We start from the raw sequence: 23,477 nt of genomic DNA, 5'->3' as shown, positions 1-23,477 counted from the left end.
GTCTCATTATTGAAAAAGTGTATTGGTGATCCAACTGTAGTTGTTCCCTTAAAAAGTGTAGATATTTAGAATAGTCTTTCCTTTGACAAAGTTTCAATCGAAATTCTTGATCATCAAGTTCGTCGACTAAGGAACAAAGAATTTCCACTAGTCAAAGTTCTTTGGCGGAATCAGTCCGTTGAGGGAGCCACTTAGGAAGCAGAAGCAGTTATGCAGACCAAGTACCCTCATCTTTTCTTTGCGAATTCAGATTCACTATAAGGTACTAATCTTCTTAAGATTTTCTTTTCTCTGTCATGCTCAGTTTCAATCATATATCATGTTTCTATCCATCATGCATTCATGAATTAGTTCATTCATGCATTTCATGCATCAGACATACATATTTAGTTTGTAAGCACAATCCATCAGTTCCCTCAGCTTAACCAATTTCATTCGAGGACGAATGATCCCAAGGGAGAGATATTATAACACCCCGTATTTTTCTAGCATAATCTAAGTCCCAAAACATGAGTATTTGTATATGAAATTTTTGAAACACTTATTATTTTTCAGTTCAGAGCTTTCCATTACATAGAAATTCAATTAGCTTTCCAACTATATAAAATTTGCCTGAATCCAATAATCGGGTAAGAAGTTATGGCAATTTTAAGTTTCAGGTGTTAAACACCATTTTTAAACCCTTAGCGCATCGTATAGATAGTCCAAATGACAATTGTCAATTTTTAGTTTGACTCTGCGATCATGGCACATCTCGAAGCAAGCCACTTTTCCTTTTTTCAATTTCCAGTGGGCCTCCGCGATCATGGTGCATAGTGGAGGTGGCCAAAATGGCATCCATAGGCTTACCGCGATGGTGGCGTATTGCACCGTCAGTCTAGGTCCCAGTTGTCCTTTTTCCAGTGCCTTGGTACGATAGTGATGCATTGAGCCAAGGCCAAAAATCTGGATGGTCAGTTTTCAGCTTCCATTTTTAAATTTGTTTAAGGGTATTTGGGTCTTTTTTCACTGCCCTAATTAACCTAAAACACAAAATTTAACCCCTAAACACCTTAAGTAGTCATCATTATTTAAATTCTTCTCACAATGAAAAATCCCTCTTTCAAGAACAAGAAACCCTAGCTCTCAAATTCAAGGTAATTTCTTAAGAACTTTCCATCAATCCTTCAAAATTCATCATCCCAGGTATATTAGATGTTCATCCATGGATTCCTTTCATCCATGTAGTCCAAGCAACCTTTTAAATTATAAAATTGTGATATTTTCAAGTTATCATGTTTTAAATCATGATATCATCCATGAATCTCCATGAACTATGATTCTATACCATGTTACCATGAAATTCCTGTTATTATTCAATCTTTCATGTTTTAAAATTATGATTTATTGAATTAAACCAAGATTTAATGCTATTATGATGAATTCATGTTATTTCTACAAGTTCCATGGCATTCCTATGATTGTTTTAAACCATGAACTACAAGTGTTTGATAAAATACCTACAAGAGTGATTTATTTATTAAGACCCTCATGTTTCGGCCATCAAGCTTTAGTGTCCTTTCAGTATTGTTGTTTTGAGTCCTGGGGGTATTGAATACCCGAAAAACATAGTTGTTTATTTAGTCTAGCCTCAATACATTACTAAATAGTCTTTAGATCATATTATGAGCATTATTAGAATAGTCAGATATCATTTATTCAACTCAGAACAGTCTAGTACCTCAGTGTCTTTCAGTTGGGAGTAGGATTTGCCACCGAGCGAGTGTAGGGATGGCGACTTCCCTGTCAGATAGGCAGATTTGTTAGTAGCTATCCCTATAATCTAGAACTATGTAGCTAGTATAGGATATGAGCAGTTACCCGTCAGATTAGGCTTAACTCTCTCCCAAGGGTCACCCATCAGATCAGCCTTGACACCTTAGTCCTTTGGACATTATATCAGTTAGTGGATCCATACAGCCATTGTTAGTCCCAAGGCATGGTATTAACACCCTTCCAGCTGGGGTTACAGGTTTGACCCTGATTAGCTCAAATTGGGAAATGTCGATTAGATGATACCTCTCATAGTCTCAGATATAGTCTCAGTTACAGTCCCAGTTCAGTTATTCAGACTCAGTGTGTCTTAACCAAAGCATACAAATTTCAGTTATCTCAGTATTTCAGTTTACAAATTTTACTCAGTTATGTTATATGATTGGCCATGCATCCTCAGTACTTACAAATTTCCATGCATTATCAGTATCTGCGGATTCCATGTTCTCTACTTAGTACTCCATGCTTTACATGCATATCCAATTAATCATTAGTTCTATTCATGAAACCATGCATATTAGCCTGCCTCATTTACCATACCAGTATATTCAAAGTACTGATTGCATATCTTTTATTTTGTGCTATAATATATTATATCATAGGTTCTGACACTGAGTTCTTGGCTTGTGAGTAGACTCATCAGATTCTCAGCAGTAGCAGTGGTTAGTCCTCATACTTTGAGGACAAGCTTACTTTCTTTCATGTCTCAGTTAGTAGTTAGTTGGAGTTAGTTGGGGCCTTTCCCAACAACTCATATTCAATCAGTCAGTTATAGAGGCTTTTCAGATATTAGAGTAAGTTATTTAGTATTCAGATTTTAAAGTTAGTGATCCTGTTTATCTTTATTTTATTAGATTAAGTCAGTTGTTCCTATAGACTCATATTTTAGTTTTAAATTCAGTGATTAAAATCTTATGGAACGTCAGTATTCTTACGTATTCATGATCATGTTATCCAGTGCTCACAGCAGGTACCAACTCATGGGTTTTCTTATGGTCCCTCAGGACTATAAGTATCGTGTAACGACTAGGGCGTAGTCGCGGGTTAGTATAGTTAGCCTTAGCATTGGTATTTGTATTGGGGCTGACACCGGTTGACTGTATCTTTGGTTGTTCCATCCTCTTTTATTTTTGGATTATATATATATATATATATATATATATATATATAATTATGGAACTCATATGGTTATGGTTCAGAAAATGGTTTGGTTTAGATATGTCTATCGGTTGGTTTGGAAATAGTTGGACTCATTTGGGTTGGTCGCGGTTATAGACCTATCCTAGAGTCTAGATTTGGATAGTTATACACTATCTTGTTATATGCTTGAAATTTGTCCGAATCAGGGTATGCGCAGGATGGTTAGGTTGGGTATCTGGGGTAGTCCCCAGTCCTGGATGGACTTAGGAGGCCCATTACGATAAGGCCTCCGATCGGGTTGGGTCACTCAACTATGGCAATTGTTAACCCATGCGTGTTGCGATTGCGGCATCACAATCTTTATGAAGCCACCGTGATCGCTGTACTTTTCTGCACTAAATGACTTCTGAAACTTAGAATTTGATTCCAAGTTTTTGCCAATGCCTCGGGATGCATCCGCAATCCAATTTTCACAAATGAGATATGTATCCACAATAAATTCGATGTTTTGAATGAGTTGGCAAAGTCATATTTTCAATACGAGGTCATTTCCACCAAATGTGGGTCCATAACTAAACTTTTAAGTTTCAACTTTCGATTGATAGGTTAAAATGAGTTCGGGTGTGTTGGGACCCGAATCAAAGGTCTTCCTAGCCTAAAATAAATATTCTAGATCTAGTGGCCCAGTCGAAATTCTCATCTGACATTGTTTCGCTGAGGTTTTTGCTTGGTGGCCATTTGAAACTAGTGAAGATTTCTAACTAAGAAATTGGTCCTAGCAACCAAATAAACTGCCCGATAATTAAATTGTTGGTCCCAGCAATTCATAAATGACTTGGGGAGCTATGGAGAATCTCAAACGATGGAGATAAGTGAAAATATGGAAAATAACCTTAAGGTTCATTACATTATCCACTACTAAAGGGACTTTCATCCTCGAACAAATGAGACACTAACTCATATGCTCCAAGCATGACTTCCCAGATAACCTCGACAGAGAGAAAATGCTTCTAAGGGATTTTGGAACGGGCATCCCTTTTTCAACTAGCATTGTCATTCTTCTTCTAGAAAGCCAAAACTTAACTTAACCGCTAATTGGCCTCAAACTGAACAAAGAAGGTTGATACATATACATCCGAACCATATCACACTGGTACCATCTGTAATTCTGCATAAATCAACAAAGGCTCATCCGAGCCAAGCGAACCCAAGTCATGAGTCACGCCACCAAATCCGAATCCAAATATAGCCTTCCTTTAACATTTTGCAGATCCTATCTAGTCAAAGTGAGGAGGAAAATTACTTGAGTCTCACCTATGCAGTCTCATCAAAGAGAACTCAAAGAACTGAAGCTAACCCGCTGAAAGTCCATATGAAAAACACGAGAATAAGCTCATAAGGCACTGTCTGGGCATACAAATGGAGATAAAAAGGAATGCAATATATGCCAATGCTGCAACCAGTCTAGATGAAAATCAAATTGAAATCTAAAAATCTAAGGTATAACTACTTATCATTGTATATCCTAATCCAGGATGTCTCATCTACCAAGAATGAAGTTTTATTGAATCCATCTCAAGTATATTACTCCCATTGAGTAATTTCTCTAAAATTCCCAAATAAAACTAAAACTTGAGGTCAAAACTGAAATAACAAATACGAGGCCCATGGGCTATCATCTGAATACTTATCAACTATATTTCCTCAAAAGTTGAGAAGACCGAATAGACAATCTATGAAGTAGGCCCATTTATCCTATAAATGAAATCTTAGCAAAGACAAGTCTAAAACAAAAGTTACATGCACAATCGATAACACCAAGCTTAAATCTCAACACCAAAGATGAATTGCTTGATCCCAACTACCCAAACCAAACCTGATGATGTGTAGGCATTAATAATCTCAATCGATCATACTTCCAAATTGCCATTCCAAGGCGTCAAATCCAAAACTAAGCCAATAAGGCTATACCAATGTCAACTACCCCAAATCGACTCTCGTATCCAAATTTTGACATTTCTGAGATAAATCATACCAATCTACAGTCGACACATATTTGAAGAGAGAAAACCACCACAAGGCTAACCATCATCTGAAATGCAAGTAACCAACTCTATGTAAGTTGGAGGGCATGAACTATCCAAACATACTAAAAACATCCCAAGGCTGAAATCACATTAATACTGTCAAAAACTATAGCAACTCAAAGAAATGCAACTTTAGCTGACAATTAATCAATCTTACACTCCATTCCAGCAAGGAATATCCATAGGTGCATATCATCGAGGAAAATTACTCTATCAAGCCTTACTAGGCCGAACAACCATTGAAATAGGGATATCCTAAATCCATCCAAGAATCACATCATCAAAGAAGAAATACCAATATAAAAGCCAAGGTCAAAGTGAAAAACCACTACCAAAAAATCAACAACTCGAGATAAAGAATTTCCAACTTGCCAACTCATGAAGTGAACCTTGATAAGTCCACCTGCCTCTAACTTTCTAACTTTACTAGAAAAAATCATATCGAAACAACAAAGGAGTATCCGATCCCTACACTAACAACAGGGAAAACCATCCAAAGGGAACAAACCCTACAAACCTATGAGATGAATCCACGACATCTCAATATTAACACTACAATCGCTATCAGATGATGAAGTATCCACAAACGAAGAACGAACCCAAAAACAGGTCAAGCTCAACATAGGATATATAAAAAAAATAGCCAAGGAGAAAACCTTTTCAACCCAAAAGGCACATCTAAGGATCCCCAATGCAAAAATAAGTGATATAACTAAATTACCAACCCTAGAATTATAACATAGCCACAGAAGGTCAACCTGTCTTTGACACCACAATACATCCCTAAATTAATCTAATACAGATAACCAAGAGAGAGCACGGTCAACCTCACCATGCTAGCGGGAAAGAAATTATCACATCAGGCTATATATACTTAAGCCACCAAATAATATCATAAGAAAATGAAAGTATAACTAGATAACACTAGTTTATATAGTTTCTCAGCAAAAATCAATTACATCCAATAATAATATCAAGCAATATCAATAACCTCATGAAGTGGTAGCAGTAGCAACAACAATATCAAAATCAATATACTGAACAGGCGGTACCAAAATAAACATTAATATCATATTCCACTCAAGGGCCATAATAGGGCTAATATGCCAAGTTATATGAGACTCAAACCCAAAAACCACAACCATATGGTAAAATATCAATATAGATCTACTCCATCCACTACTAAAATAAATAAACCACAGAGTAGTAACATAATCATGAATTCAATAATAAGTCACATAATGACCGATATCAATTAATCAAGGCATCTAATCATCAATGGGTATGAAAACCCCAATACCCATAGTAAGAGATAAATACGGGAAGTAAAAGAACACTAATAGTGGTGACAACCACAACCACATGCGTGATGGATATTGGGAAAAATTAATTTGAACTAGTCCAACTCAAACCGACCAACTGAATTATCAACTAAGGCGCCACACACACTTTCTCTAACTAAAGATACCATGATATCATGAGGCTAATATGAATAAGCTGAATGACTTGAAATCACATGTCAAAGAGACTCTATAGACTAGTGGTCGATTTTTTTGCAGTAAAAGGAAACTTCTGAAGTACTAACATGGAGAGAACACAAATGAGCCCAACTAGCTGGCTAACTGACACTGAGAGAAATCCATAGAATTATGTCTATACTTTTAAAATCACATCCTCTCTTAGGAACTCTGGTATGGTGGGGAGTATATGCTAACTCTATATGATCATCCATTGAATATCTGGGGAATTCTTTAAACTAGCGTCTCATCACAACATAACTAAACCAAGATCCCAAAACATGTTGAGATACTGCCCCTCATAATCCAAAATGGTCGCCATGTCCAAAAGAAATGTACTATACTCTTCAAGTTTGATGGGCACTCTGCCCACTATGATCATCATGACTAATTTGAGAACTACTTATAGTATGGAATACTGTAAAGCTGATAGGTTGTAGGTGAAGCTGAACTCTATTGAAAGAATCTTCACCCTTGTATTAAATTCCAATAGCATAATACTGATGGCATATCTCTTGCCTCCAATTCCATAATTCTCAATACTTGTGATATCTATGTGTAATACCTCAAGAATTTCAACTAATAATAGAACCCTGTTTCAAGCTCGTTAGAAATAAAGTTAGTGATTTGGTAGCTACATGATCTAGCTTGATGAGTATTAAGGCCTCAAAAGTGTCCTGGCTATTAGACAAATCAAAATATTCCTTGCCAATTGAATTCTTGAGATGGATATTGGTATAGTCAACTTTAAACTAGCACATCTCTTGTTATACTATGAATTTATGAGCTCATGACAAACCAATAGATATATAATTGAGTTAGCTTTCCAATGATACTAATTTTTCCTAAATACGATACTAGAGCAAAAAGTTATGCCCATTTTACTCCAGCATGTCAGCATGGAAAACTGGCTGACGACATTTTGTGATAAGTTATTACAAGTGTGACAACTTATCACCAATGTCATTAGCCTTAGGCAGATTTCCACCCCTAGTGATGACATTTTGTGATAAGTTGTCACAAGTGTGATGACTTATCACCAATGTCGTCAACCTTATGCAGATTCTAGCCCATCAGTGACGACATTTGTGATGACTTATCACAAGTCTGACGGCCTATCACAAATATCATCAGCCTTAGATTTTCAGCAATTGAGAAAGGGTTTAGTAAGGGTATTTTGGTCTTTTTCCTGCACTTCCCACTACTTATAACCCTCATAGAACATATTTTATTCTATTCTCTTTAGTTAAATATCTCAAAATTCTCTACACACCTTCAACCACAAGGTTAGAGTTTCAATATAAAAACCCAAATTTCTAGAGATTCAACCGTGAGAATTTAATAATTCTTGCATATTTGAATTCCCCATTAAGAGGGCTATGAGGGACACCTAATAGTTAATGAATAACCTTCCAAAATTTTTGAAGTCATCCAAAAGCTCCAAGTTTAAGGTATGTGGTTTTGAACAAGAACACCCTTTTGTTCTTGTGCCCAAAAGCTACATATTTTCGTAAAGTATTTCATAAATTCATGGAGAATTCCTATCATGTTATTATATTGTGAGTTTTTATGAAACTATGTCTTACCCAAGCTTTGATTTGTAATATTATTATGCATATTAATGGTTTAAATTGTCAATTTATGGTTTAAGTTGCATAATTCAACGTCTATATCATGTTTTGAGAATTTCAAGTCCTATTGTTGTGAATGGTAAAAGCATGAGTTTGAGAATGAGATGTTAGTGATTTCTTTAAGAATATCAAGAAGTGATTTTTGATTGTAAGTTAAGATAGAAATTGAGTTTGAAGTAAAGGGAATGCATTTTGGCTCCCATTATATATATATATATATATATAGTCGAATTTTTTAAGGTGGATTTTCTAAGGTTCTGAGCTAAGTAAGGGAGTAGCATTTAGCACCGAGTTGGGATTGATTTCGAGGTCTCATACCCCAGAACTACGTGCCTCGTAGGTTCTTGATATACCCCAAGTGGGTTAAGATAGTGATCACTAAAGTTAAGGTTTTATCAGATAGCAAGGATAGAACAGCTCTCCCCAACATGGGTAAGATGTTGGACTCCATGTTGCTCACATGGTTTATGTCGGTTAAGAGAAACTCCCTCAGTTCCTAAAGTTTTCTAAGTCCTAAAGTCTTCCAAGTTTCAAGGAGTTTTAGCCTTAAAGTTACAAAGTTTTTAAAGTATAAGTGTTTTTAAAGCTAGGGGTCTTAATAATTTCAAGTGTCATGATAATTTGAGATTTTAAGTAAAAGTATGATGATTTATGAGTCTTGTGGAAAATATTTATTTCAAGCTATGTGAGTATGTTTTACACCATGCAGGTTTTCTATAGAACCTTATGATATTGGTTATTTTAATTGCATACTCCCCCATATGCTCAGTACATTCCCAAAGTACTGACCCACATATTTTGTCTGTATTCCATATATTCTCGTAATGTAGGTTCAGGTGATCAGTCTTACCTTATCAGTGATCCTTTCGAGAACTCTTATCTATATATCAGCCATGGTGAGTCTTCATGTTTCGGGGACTGGTTTTCTCAGACTTTCAATTTTATTTAGTAGCTGTTTAATTTTTTTTAGTTGAGTATGAGTCAATTGGGGACCTATCCCAATGGCTCTCTAGTTTGGAGTAGTAGAGGTTTGTTAGACTAGTCGTCAGATTACTAGTATTTTGAGGTTTCCTTTGAGTTGCAGTTTGTTCAAACCAAGTATTTCATTAATATTTTCTTACCATTTAATATTGCTATGTTAAAGTTCATGCATTCTACCTCTAAGTAAGTAAGTATATGAAGTAGCAGGCTCAAAGGGTTAGCTTGGGGCTACTTGTAGCCTTAAGCATCGCGTGACGTCTCAACACCCAGTTTTAGGGTTTTACGCTATAGTTCTCTCATAATCAACACCTTGAGAAAGGAAGATTCGGATGTTATCAAGTTCTCCAATGCCAAACGAAGTGACAATACTAACCCTCTAACACATCTATGCACCAATATCCGGCTCAGAAGGATGTAGCATAGGAAAATGCCTAGACCCTACGAGAAATCCAATATCATACTCAAAACTTGGTAAAGAACCTTGATGAACACCGACATACCCAACTATGGTTTAAGAACTGGTCGATGAATCAAATGTCATCCATGACTAACAAGGATCTACAATATAACTCAAATTCACAATGCTGAACCTCAAAGGATGAAGTAGTCACAAGCTCAATTGAAGCCTAAGTTGGGCCATATCCTTTTAGATGCTGCCAAAGATCTTCGATATCCATATCTGACTCTCTAGTTTATGCTGTACTGAAACTCTAAAAATGTGTGTTGAATTTTCGTCCACATCAATTGACAATGTTGCATCATCCTTCGAGGATAGAATAGAGTCAAATAATATGTTTGAGGTTCATAGGAATGCGGACACATGATAAAGAGTCAAGAAGTGAATTTTCAAAAATATCCCTATATCCTCCCGAAAATAGGTTACGGATGTCTCAACACTGATCTGTAGAACTCTACTAACACTTAGCTCTTGTACTTACACTTAGGTGAAACCTAAGCTCTAATACCAATTTGTTATTACCTAGTTACTCATGTCATGATGGCGCCTACCATAACCCACCAGTAGGTAAGCCAACCCATAGTTCAAAATGGTTAGTAATGAACTATTCAACAATATAAGGAAAATAATGTAGAATAAATAAGGTAAAGATCAATACATAAGAAAATCCCAAAATATTAAGAGCTTCTAATATATTAAGAGTACAAAAGTGAAATGTCAATAGAATTACACTGATATGAATTATCTCTGTATATAATATAGAGACTAGTCTAATACATAAGAGAGAGATGAGTAATACTCTAAACTTCAGGAGTTAACTCTATATCTATGAACTTGGCTGCTCTGCGTGATGCACACATCAACGGCGATAACCCGTACTATGATCTACAGGCTGCAGAAGTATAGTATGAGTACCAAATGAATGGTACTTAGTAGGCATATGCCAACTGAGATACAAAGATAAAGTTGATATATACATCATATAAACAAAATTAAAGCTGCACCCAAGAGTCCAGAAATCGCATAACAAGTCAATGAGAATAATATGGGTCAACTATCCTTCTTAAGTCCAAGAGCCTAACATAATAAAACTAAGGAAGTATTAGGGTGAACTGTCCTATTCTAGCCACAATCAATAGACTTTAATGATATGCCATATTTCCCAGGCTAATATACAAACAACAGACGAAAGAAATATATATAGCAATATACAAGCCAAAGAATTGACTATACAATATGAATAACGAAGGAAGGGATATACGATAGTACCATAACTTCATATAGATAGCTATATACATATATATATATACATATTTATATACATATAAACACGAGGTAATATCAAGCATAACCTAGATCATCATTTTCTTATTGTAAGACCTCATTATATTACTACCAGGATTTAATACTATCATACTCAGGGCTTCTAATCCACATGTCTAGACATGAAATAACCATGCATAATAGTACCATTATAAGATAAAAGAGGTCATAGGTGTACCTCAGATCTCAATACTGAATCAATGAACAATCTATCATAAGATAGCCATAATAATGATCATAACAATGATAATATCAATAATAGCATGAATAACCAGCTACTCCAAAAAATCAAATACCTAGCTAATCCTGTACATACCCCCACTACCTAAGACTTGGAAGGTTAAATAAACATACAACAACACAAGTCATACTCTTCACCCATATCTATGCCACCGTCCCATACTGACTGACAGACATAGGTACATACTGGTGATAGGCAATACACATACAGGAGAATGCAAAGTAAATAATCTATATCATAGTATCATCATCATAACCATCCCCATCATAATAGTCATCATCATAAAAATTATCAGTATAATCAACCTCCGGATTTGTTGGGTATCAATATATTATCACAGCATCTTCTAGTCTTGTTGGGTATCACAATATCCTCCAGCCTTACCTGATATCAATATATAATCATAATATCATCCGGCATTATCGGGTATTAATATATCATCATAATACCCTCCGGACTTATCGCATATTAATATATCATCACAATATCCCCCAAACTTACCAGGTATTAGTATAATCATAGACATTAATATACATATATTAATAGACATATAATAAGTGCATGGGCTTAAGTTATGGCAAAAGGAGGGTAAATCTACAAGCCTATTAGTACACTCATAATCATCATTGTATCATCATAAAAATATCTAACTTGTCAATACTTCCCAACAATTTTTATTAGCTAACCAACACTTATGATCATTAAACCACTAATTTACTAGTCTTCACATGACCTTTAATTATTAGCATAAACATTAACCTTCACATAATCCTTATTCATGGGATAGCAACTAATCATTATATAATGAGCAGCCAAAACCCAACATCTAGTCAAGATTCATCATTAGACCATAATTGCTATTTCACTACTACTAAACATTATCAAATAATTATCTTATATCCATTAATCATTACTAGTCAACACATTACCATTTATTATCTAACCATATTTAACTAACACCATTCATCCTTTACCAACTAATCCTCATTTATCAACCATTCATCATTATTAACTAGTCATCTCTTAGCACTAGCACTAACATCTCTTACTATCTAGCATCATTAATGCACAACTCCTCATTTAAAAATTACTCGACATCATGAACTTAGTCAATAATATCAACTATTCTTCACCTACGCTAAACCCGATATCATTGTTATCCATATATCAACCCTTATTAGCTACCATATTTTGGTTAAGCAATATAATTAGCTAATATATTAGATTCCTAACCATCAAGTGTTATAGCCATCTAATAGACAACTAGCTACCACATATCTTAAGTCTTAATAAGGAAAAACAATCATAAGATCATATTCTAGCTAGAATCCTATCAATTACTGATATAATAATCATGAATGTACCAAATCTATGCATGCTATCACCCGTATCTAATTAGTTAAATAATATGCACCATACTGTATCTTCCTCCATCCCATTCTGGAGAGATGTGTATATAAATATATATATATATATATGTATATATATATATATATTCATATTTATAAACTAAAATTGCATCCTTTATAAGGATAAACACTTCTTTGATATCCAATCATTATCATGATACAACTCTTATGCCAACAGTATGTTCAAAATAATCATAACATCATAATCATGGCCTTAGGCCTATATACATATCCGAAACTCACATTAACAATCATATTTATAAGTCATATCATATCTCTAATCATCACACGTATATAATGTATCTCTTATATAGAAGACATAATATCAGCAAGCATGTAATCATCCATCGCATAGGAGGAATTTCACATCTAAGAGGCATAATATCAATAAGCATGTATTCATCTATAAGATATCTCATATCAAAAGGTCATACTTTATGCCTTATGAGGAATATCACCTCTCCCATTCAACTATCATATCTAAGAAGAATATTGTATCTGTAGGTCCCATAATCATATTTTAAAAGAGATAGAATCTATATAGGCCCAACCTCACATCAAAGAGAAAAATCATCTCTATAGGCACAACATCATATGTTAGAGGAATAGCATCTCTAAGGACCCAACTTTATGTTTAAGAGAATATATCATCTCTATAATCCCAATATCATGCCCAAGAGAGAATAGCATCTCTATAGGTCAGACGTCATATTCAAAAGGAAGTAGTATCCCTATAGGCCCAAATATCATTATCCAGGAAAAATACATCATCATTCTATAAGCCTCAGAGTAACCATATACTAAGGTTTACTAATCTCAACTATGCCTAACATCCGCAACTAAGTCCATAAGGCCAATATAAGTCTTGGCCGAAGTGGGTCGGATAATCCCACTTCTAATCCTCAATTAACATATTTAGGCACACCATGCCTCAATATCATATCCATGATACAAACTAATCTAAACTAGCGTGAAGGAAATAAGATTTTCAAGGGTTATAAACATACCATCTTATGGGTCCAAAACCCTCATTTAATCCCCAATATCAATAATCAAGGATAAGTTATTCTACTCATAATAAAGCATAATATCCAAATTCACATGCAATATATATCAGACATTATCTATGAATAAGAGTAGACATAAGCCTATCTTAAAGTAGAACCACAAAACCTCACATCATGCACTATATGCTTAACTTTACTTTACAATTCCCAAAATTTCATCACAATACAAACCCATAATCTACTTATCAATATGATTCTAACGATACCCATATTTCACTATTGTGCATCGAGCCTAAAAATGACACCAAAACCCCAAGTAGGTCCCATATATGGAAAAATGAGTTTTTGAGGCCAACCCAATGTTCACAAATGAACAAAGAAGCATAAACCTCAAGAAATAGGTGAAAATTAAGAATACTTTGGACTAAAATTAGGCCATAAGCTAAATTGGGGTTTGGGGGTCCAAACTAGGAAATTCAAGCATGAATTCTAGGAATTCTTACATTAAATTTGAAGATAGTCACGATAAAAGTTGATATTCAAGTTTTGAAGTCGCCCACAATGACCAATTTATGATTAGCACACCATATTAGGGTTTCTAGGTCTTAATGGAAGAAGAAGATCATTAATTCGCATCCAAAATAAGTATTTAAACTGCCCTTCCCAGACCCTTAGCTAGGGCTATTGCGAACCAATATGTGCCATAATTGTGGAATTATGATCACTATGAAGCCACCACAATTGCTGTACTTTTTTGCACTAAATGACAGCTAAAACTTGGAATTTGATTCCAAGTTTTGGCCAACTACTCGAGATGCATCCGACATCTGGTTTTCGCAAATGAGATATGCAACCACACAAAATTTGATATTTTATATTTATTAGGAAAGTTAGATATTTAATACTAGGTCACTTTGACAAACTATGGCTCCCACACCTAAACTTTTAAATTTTCAACTTTTTGATTGATAGGTCAAAAGAGATCAGGTGCATTGGGACCCAAACTAATGGTCTACCTAGCCTAAAATCAATATTATAGATCTTCTAGCATAGTTGGAATTCACATATGAGATTGTTTTACTGAAGTTTTTGCTTGGTGGCTATATGGAATGAGCGAAGACTTTCAAATAGGGAATTGGTTCTAAAAAACAAACAAACTACCCGATAACTGACCCATCAGTACCTAAAAGTTATAAATGACTTAGGAAGCTATGGAGGATGTCAAATGGTGAAGATAAGTGAAAATGTGAAAAAAAAAACTGTGAATGCCTACAGGACTGACTGGTCCAGAAAGTTAGATAATGCATTATGGGTCTACCAGATACCCTATAAAACCCTCCATAGGTGCCTTTCCATATTATTTTAAGTTTAGTAAAGCATGACACTTACCAATTAAGCTTGAGAACAAGGCATTATGGTTATTAAAAAGGCTATATTTTGAGTGGCATGATGCAGTAAACTTGAGTTTGAGCAAGGTGAATAAGTTGGATAAATTCTGACACTGTTCTTATGAAATATTTTTCATATACAAATAAAGAATGAATTTGTACCATGACAAGAAGATTGAGAAGAGAATATTCAAACCCTGTGATTTGGTCTTGCTATATAATTCAAGACTATGCTTGTTTCCTGGAAAGATAAAATCAAGATCAATTGGACTATTCACTATGGTTAAGGTGTTCCATATGGTGCTATTGATATAAAGCGTGATGGTGATATCCTATTTAAAATGAACGGTCAGCTATTGAAACACTATATGGGAAACCTGGAAGTAGTAAGAGTTTATACTGAAATAGACTTTGGTGAAGTCTGAGTAGCCAAAGGAACTAAGTTGTGCCACGATAGTAAATTAAGTGCTACTTGGGAGGCAGCCCAAGGTACATGAATGCTTAGTGTTTCCTAGGTATGTTTTCACTTTTCTCTATTTTACGTTGTTTTAGTGCATTAAGGACAATATGTAGTTTTTAGTTGGGGGAGGGCATACTATGCCGCCACAAATTTTTGTTGTCATTCTTCTGTTCTTATCCGTCGTATTATGGTTTTACAATCGATATGTCTAGGATAATTTTATATCATATTGTGTTTATTTTGTATCATGTTATGTTTTTGTGTAATTACAAGATCTTTAAGTATTTAGGGCAGTGGTCATGTTTTGATTGATTTTTCATACCTCTTTAAAATTGTGTTTTAGAACTGTGTCAATGTATATATGTGTGAAGTTTGTGGATCTTGTTATGTTACTAGTACTAGGGACATGATAATCACTTTCTAACAATTACATGAACTGGATAGGTAGTGAGTGGGACATCTTTGTTGTGAGGGCACTTGAGTCATATTGCTAGCTATTTGCATGTTTTGGGTAGTGTAACTTGTATATATGAGTGGTTGTTTTTTACTAATGTAATTGCCATACCTTGATCCCATCATATCACTATTTTGTGCTTCATGTTCATACACAGTTGGTTTTGAAAAATAAGGTTAGACGGGGTGTTGTATTCTAAGCTTTAAGTGTTGACTGACTTTCTTGAATAGCTTAGATTCTCCTAGTTAAGCATCATTTTTATTTTTGTTGTATTTTTTTACCTGAGGACATGCGAACATTCTAAGTTGAGGGTGTTGATGTGTTATAGATATATAACATTTTTTATGCTTAAGATGGGGAAAATTTGTAAGTTTCTAAGGTTGTTTTGTTAGATATGATGCATTTTGGATATGTTTTGTAAGAAATCATATTTTGGATGCTAAGTTCATGAAAAGGACTAAAAAAGGTGTTTATGTCTAATTTCTTGGAGCAATTATGGATGTTGGGGACACTTTCTGGCTTGTTCTTGATCAAAGTATGATTGAGAATTGAAGAAGAGCTGAAAAATAAATTTTGGCACTTACTAAGTCAACCTACGAACCGCATGCAGGACCTACAGACTATAGGTAGGCAAAGCATATGCCAGAAGTCCAAAATCCCAAGAACCAAACTTGTAGGAATTTGTCATCCGCTACCTGTGCCTTGTGCCTGTGCCCAAGGTCAAGACTATAGGTACTACCAGTGCCCAAGGTCAGAGCATAGGTACAGACCATATATGGCCACTAACCCTGTTTTCTCTTATTTTGTTCGGGCTTTGGTTTTAGGGTTTCCTCATATACTATTAATATCCTTTGTGTTGTTTTTAGTAGGATTTACGAACTTTTGATACTCACAAACATATTTTGATTTCGAGATCCAATTTTGATCTTGGGATTCTCTTGTATTAACTTTAGTTCATTAATTCTATTATGGTTGTGGGTTTTTACACTTCTTATCATTGTGATTTCATCTATGCTTTCAATTATAAATGATATTAATTTCTTTACAAGCATGAATGGCTAAAACCCATAGCTAGGGTTATAGAAACCATGGTGGATTGTCAAAGTAGAGGAAGTATGATTGTTGAATTGAACTGATACCTATGTCATACATTGCATTATCTTCCCTATAATAAATTTCTTAGCGGTGGGCAATGTTAAGATCCCACCTAGATTAATTATACTTACTTCAAAAGAGTAGTGACTAGGAAAAGATAATAACAATAATAATTTGGAGTTTAATTATTGATCCATGCTACTAGGTATTATCTATGTAATATGGTTAGCTTTTATCTAATAACTATAAACTTAAAAGGTAATAGTTATCTGCGATCAAGATAAAGGTTAGTAATTTGACATCCTAAAACTTAAAAGCTAAAAGGTGAAATCTGTCTACTCATCCAAAAGACTGAAGATGGTACATAACTTATTAGTTTTGTATGCAATGTATTGGGTTGGTTAAACAAAGTGCGATAAGCCTACGGAGTTGAGAATCCAGGGGAACACAATCCTAGTGTTCATAAATACTGATCACAAATACTAATCACAACAAGATTTAATATTTATTAGTTGTTCGATTTTGCCATCCAAATCTCTCCATTTAATTTTCTAGTTATTGGCCATTGATTACAGTATCTGAAATCCATGAGTCCATATATTCTTTTGGGATTCGACCCTAACCTTAATGGGTTACTATATTTTGACAGTGATCGTATCATCATCTGAGATAAGGTGTTGTTGTTTGGACATCATCAGGAGCTAAACCCATATAGCCTATGGGTGCCTTTAAGATAATTTAGAAGCACAATCCAGATTAATGGTCTTAAAACTCTCATATTCATGACCCTTTACCCTATCTCAACATCCTATATATGTATAACTAAATGTGTACATATGGTTTTGATTGATTTTAGACATGGAATTATTTTATCACTTTTATTGAGTTACATGCCAGTTCTTATCCCACTAGTTGTCCTAGGACGCTACATTATTTCATGATGTAGGATCTGAAGACTTTCTAGTGCTCCTATGAAGCATTAGGTGGTTGAGCACGTTTACTAAGTTATTGTAAACTGGTGAGCCTCCATCTTTCAGAAGGCCATATTATTTCACTATTCTTTATTTTTTAACTCGATACTTTTGGATTCTTTTGGTCATAGTCGAGGGTATGTCCCGACTTAGTTGTTATTCTGGGTTTAGAGGCTATTATGGACAACTGTAGGTTGGTTATTGATTGACTCTTAGTTTTTATTTGAGTTATCTATTCATCTTCTTATTACTATTGATTAGATTCTACTTTATTGTTATTTTTGTGCTTTTGAGGTTAAGTTAAGGGGGTGGTCTCCAATCCATAGTGGGCTTGGTAGACCCGTCACAACTTGGCCCTAGTTTAGGTTGTGACAAGCTTGGTATCTGAGCATGGTTTAGAGTCACTGGATATCCATAAACCTGTGTTGAGTAGAGTCTTTTTTATGAGTGTGTAGTGCACCATACTTATAAAAAGAAATCTACAAAGCATTTAGAAATATTTTCCTTTATTGTGTTCTATTTTGAGTTGTAGAATCTTGTGTTAAAACTTCTCTAACTTTTAGATTCCTCGCATTTAAAATCATCCCCCCTCCCTGAAGATATAATATTCATAGAAACTATGCTCAAAAATCTATTCCACTTGAGGAGAATATGGAGGGGATTTGCCCTGCTTATGGAGTGCAAACCTAATCTAGGGTCCCTACTTTTGATTATACCATTCCACACAGATTTCTACTATCCCAACTAGTCTTTTTTGAGCTTCCCAGGTTGGTGATACTTTTTCTCAATCACCTCAGGGAGATATCTCTAATGCAAAGTTCCATCAGTCTATTCATATGGATACTTAGTTGATGAAATTATGGTCTTATCAGCCTGAACATGTTGGTTTTATTGCTCACTCATTTGAGGACACTCAGGTTGGATAGTTTATGAGGTTGATCCCCCAATATTTATAGGATCTAAGGTTGAGAAGGATCTAGATAGGTTCATTGATGGGATGAAGAAGATCTTTAGGGTGAAGCAAGCTACTGATTCTGAAGGTGTGGATTTTGCAACCTATTAGTTAAAAAATGTAACTTATCAGTGGTATGAGGAGTGGGAAGCTACGAGGGATGATGATGCTGATTAAGTAGTGTGAGATAAATTTTTAGGGTCCTTTTTTTTCACTTATTTTTGCAAGACTTAAGGGAAGCTAAGGCTAATGAATTTATGAATCTGAAGTAAAGGAAGATAAGTGTGAAGGAGTATGATCTGAAATTATAATAGTTTTCCCGTTATAATCCAGAGTTAGTGGCTAACATGCAATTCAAGATGAGAAAGTTTGATTCTTGGTTGTCCTGTGACTTGGTATTGGAGTGTAAGGTTGCAATGTTGAACAATGATATAGACATCTCCATATTTGTGGTTTATATGTAGCAATTTGAGACTAAAAAAAGAAATAAGAAGAGTTGAGAGAGAGGAAGAATAAGAAGTTTAGGTATTAAGAGTAGGGTGGGGGTCAGTAGAATAGTGAGAGAGATGGTACACAGGGGACTGAGAAGAAGAATTAGGAAAGTTCATATTCGTTTCCCAGTGTTTCTTATCCTAAGCCTTTGAGCGATTATCATTTTTAAGGTAGCAGTAGTTCTAAGGCATAGGGTGCCCAGTATCAGGCCAGTGGAGCTTAGTTGGCCCAACCTTATCCTCCTTATTATTTTTATGTACAGCTTCACCATGGTTATTATGAGAAGGGGAGAAATTGGTGCTTTAGTATGGTCAGATAGGTCACATGCAGTGAGATTATCCTTCAGTCTAGGTTGCCATTGGGATGATAAAGTTTAGATTGCCACATATTCAGCTCTTGTGCCAAAGTGTGCTACTTCTAGTACCAACAATAGAAAAAATTATCTCTATGCACTTGCTACTCATTAGGAATCTGAGGTATCCTCAGGTGTTGTTACTGGTATATTACAACTTTGTTCTCATGATATTTATTATTTTGTTGATATTATTTCCACCCTGTCTTATGTGACCCTTATATGGTTGTGCATTTTGATTTTGGTCCTGAAAGTATTTTTGACCTCTTTTCTATGTCTACTCCAGTAGGTGACTCTATTATCCTCTTTTCTATGTCTACTCCAGTAGGTGATTCTATTATTGCTATATATAAGGGTCATGTGGAGTCCATCTTTCATAAAGAGAGTTTGGTGAATTTTATTGAGTTGGATATGGTGTATTTTGATGTTATCTTAGTGATGGATTAGCTACATGTGTTCTATGCTTCTCTATATTGTAGGACCCGAAAGGTCAAGTTCTGTTTCTCCAATAAACTCGTATTAGAATGGAAGGCTAGTTCCTTATTACCCAAAGAGAAGTCTATTTTCTATCTTAGAGCCTAGATGTTAATTTCAAAAGGGTGTTTGTATCATCTAGTTTAGGTTAAGGATTTTAGATCTAAAAGTCCTTCTTTGCAATCTGTCCCTTTGCTTAATGAATTACCTGAAGTGTTTCCCGATGATCTTCTTGGAATTTCTCCTGATAGGGAATTAGATTTTTGGATTGATCTTTTATTGGATACTCATCCTACTTTCATTCCTTAATAAAGGAGCTGAAGGAGTAATTGAAAGATTTTCTTGATAAGGGATTTATCCAAAATAGTAATTCTCTATGGGGCGGTCCTATACTTTTTGTGCAAAATAATGATGGGTCTCTTCAGATGTATATAGACTATTGTCTTTGAATAATGTTATAGTGAACAATAAGTATCTATTTTCTCTGATTGATGATCTTTTCAATCAACTTTAGAATGCTAGATGTTTCTCTAAGATTGATCTTCGTTCGGGCTATCATCAGTTGAAAATTAGGTAGGTTAATATTCCAAGACTGCTTTTCAAACTTAGTATGGTCACTGTGAGTTTTTGGTTAACTTATTTGGGTTAACTAATCTTTTGGTTTCTTTCATGGATCTTATGAATTTGGTCTTTAGGAAGTTTCTAGATTTGTTTGTTATAATCTTTATTAATGGCATCTTGGTGTATTCTAAGAGTGAGGAGGATCATACCAATCACCTCTGAAATATGTTGCATACCATTAAGGGCTAGAAATTGCATGCAAAGTTTACTTTAGTATGAATTTAGCTAGGTGATGTGAACTTTTTGGGGCATGTTATTTCTGGTGATGGAACCAATATAGATCCCCAGAAGGTTGAGTTAGTTAAGATATGGCCTAGACCTATGACTCTAACTAATATTAAGAGCTTTTTGGGTTTGGCTGAGTATTATAAGAGGTTTGTAGAGAGTTTTTCTTCCATTGCTGCTCCATTGACAAGATTGACTTAGAAAAAAGATAAGTTATTATAGTTTGATTCTTGTGAGGGTATTTTTGTGAAGTTAAAGGAAAATTTTAGTTCTACGAGGGTATTGATAGTTTTGTTGTGTTTTGTGATGCATCTTATATGGGATTGGGTTGTGTCTTGATGCAGCATGATAAGGTTATGGTCTATGCTTATAGGCAGCTTAGGGTTTATGAGAGAAATTATCCAACTCACGACTAGGAGTTGGATTGCTTTGAACATTTGGTCCCATTATTTGTATGGGGTGCATGTGGATATATATTCAGATCATAAGAGCTTGCAGTATATGTTTACTTAGAAGGAGTTGAATCTTAGGTAGAGACGATGGCTTGAATTTCTTAAGGATACATTAGTCTTCACTTTCATCCAGGTAAACCTAATATTATTATCGATGCTCTTAGAAGGTTTTCTATAGGGATCTTACCCCATGTTAATAAAGAGAAAAGAGGATTAGTAAAGCACTCACAGGTTGGCTAACTTGGGAGTTCATTTTTTTGACTCTTGCGAATAGAGGAGTCATTGTTCAAGAAGTGGTTAAGTTATCTTTTGGTGCTGAGGTGAAAGCGAAGCAGGCTTTGGATCCCATACTTATACAGATTAAGGATAATGTGGGTTAGAAAAAAATTATGGATTTTGAGATTGGGGGAGATGGTATTCTGGGGTACCAAGGTAGGTTGTGTGCTCCTGATGTCGATGGGATGCGGGAAAGGATTTTGATTGAGGCTCATCATTCAAAATATATAGTTCATCCTGGCTTAACTAAGATGCATCACAACTTGAAGAAAATCTACTGGTGGAACAATATAAAGAGGGATGCGGCAAATTTGGTTTCCAAATACATGGTTTGTCAGCAAGTCAAGGTTAAGCACTTGAGGCCTGATGGCATGCCTCAAGAAATAGAGTTGCCTATGCGCAAGTGGGAAATAATCAATATGGATTTCATTATAGGTATTTTGCAGTCTTGCATTAAGTATGATTCAATTTGGATCATTGTGGATAAAATAAGTAAGTTCGCTCACTTCTTGCCTGTAAGGACTAACTACTCAGGAGAGGATTATGTTAAGTCATTTAGTTAGGAGATTTTGAAGTTTCATGGTATGCCTGTGTACTTTATTTCAGACTTAGGTAGGCAATTTTTATCTCACTTCTGACGTTTGTTTCAGAAAGTTTTGAGTACACAACCTTAGCACAAATTTCCACCCTCAAATGGATGGGCAAGCAGAGCGTACTATTCAGACTTTAGAGGATATACTAAGAGCTTGTGTGTTTGATTTTAAGGGAAGTTGAGTGGATCATTTGCCTTTTATTGATTTTGCGTACAATAATAGTTATCATTCAAGATTCAAGTGGCTCCTTTTGAGGCTCCTTATGGTAAGAGGTGTAGATCTCTTATTGGATGGTTTGAGGTTGGTAAGACTAGGTTGATTAGTCCTGACTTGGTTCACCAACCCATGTAGAAAGTAAAGGTAATTCAGAGAGACATAAGATTGCTCAAAATTGCCAAAAGTCATATGCAGATGTAAGGTGAAAAGAGTTGGATTTTGAAGTAAATAATTTAGTATTCTTGAAAATAACTCCTATGAAAGGAGTCAGAGGGTTTGGGAAGAATGAAACTCAGTCCCTATTATGTTGGTCCATATCAAATATTTAGGAGGATTGGGAATGTTGATTATGAGTTGGATTTCTTGCGAGTTTGGGCTCTATTCATCCTGTCTTTCATATGTCCATGCTGAAAAATTATGTGGGTGATCCTTCCTTGATATTGCCTGTTGAGGATGTTGGTGTTAAAAATTCCTTGTCTTATGAGGAAGTCTTAATTAAAATATTTGATAGGAAAGTTCGTAGATAGAGAACAAAAGATGTAGTTTCAGTAAGGATCCTTTGGAGAAATCAAAAGGTAGAAGAGGTTACAGGGGAAGTTGATAGAGATATAAAGACCAAGTAACCATTCTTGTTATCTAAGCTAACTGAAAGTGCTTAAGGTATGATTTTGGTTTTACTCTTGTCACTTTTTGGGTTTCTCAATTGATTCTGGTGTATTCTTGTTCTTCTTGGGAAAAAAGTGTCCTAACTCATCATTTGGGGATGAACGATCCTAGGGGGGATAATGTGAGACCCCATAAGATTTTGATCATTTTATTTTTTACCTTCTTATATGTGTACTATTGATTTT

Source organism: Capsicum annuum, chromosome 12 (genome assembly GCF_002878395.1).
Source record: "Capsicum annuum cultivar UCD-10X-F1 chromosome 12, UCD10Xv1.1, whole genome shotgun sequence".
NCBI lineage: Eukaryota > Viridiplantae > Streptophyta > Magnoliopsida > Solanales > Solanaceae > Capsicum > Capsicum annuum.
The sequence above is the reverse complement of the archived record's forward strand: the minus strand, read 5'-3'. Positions refer to the sequence as shown.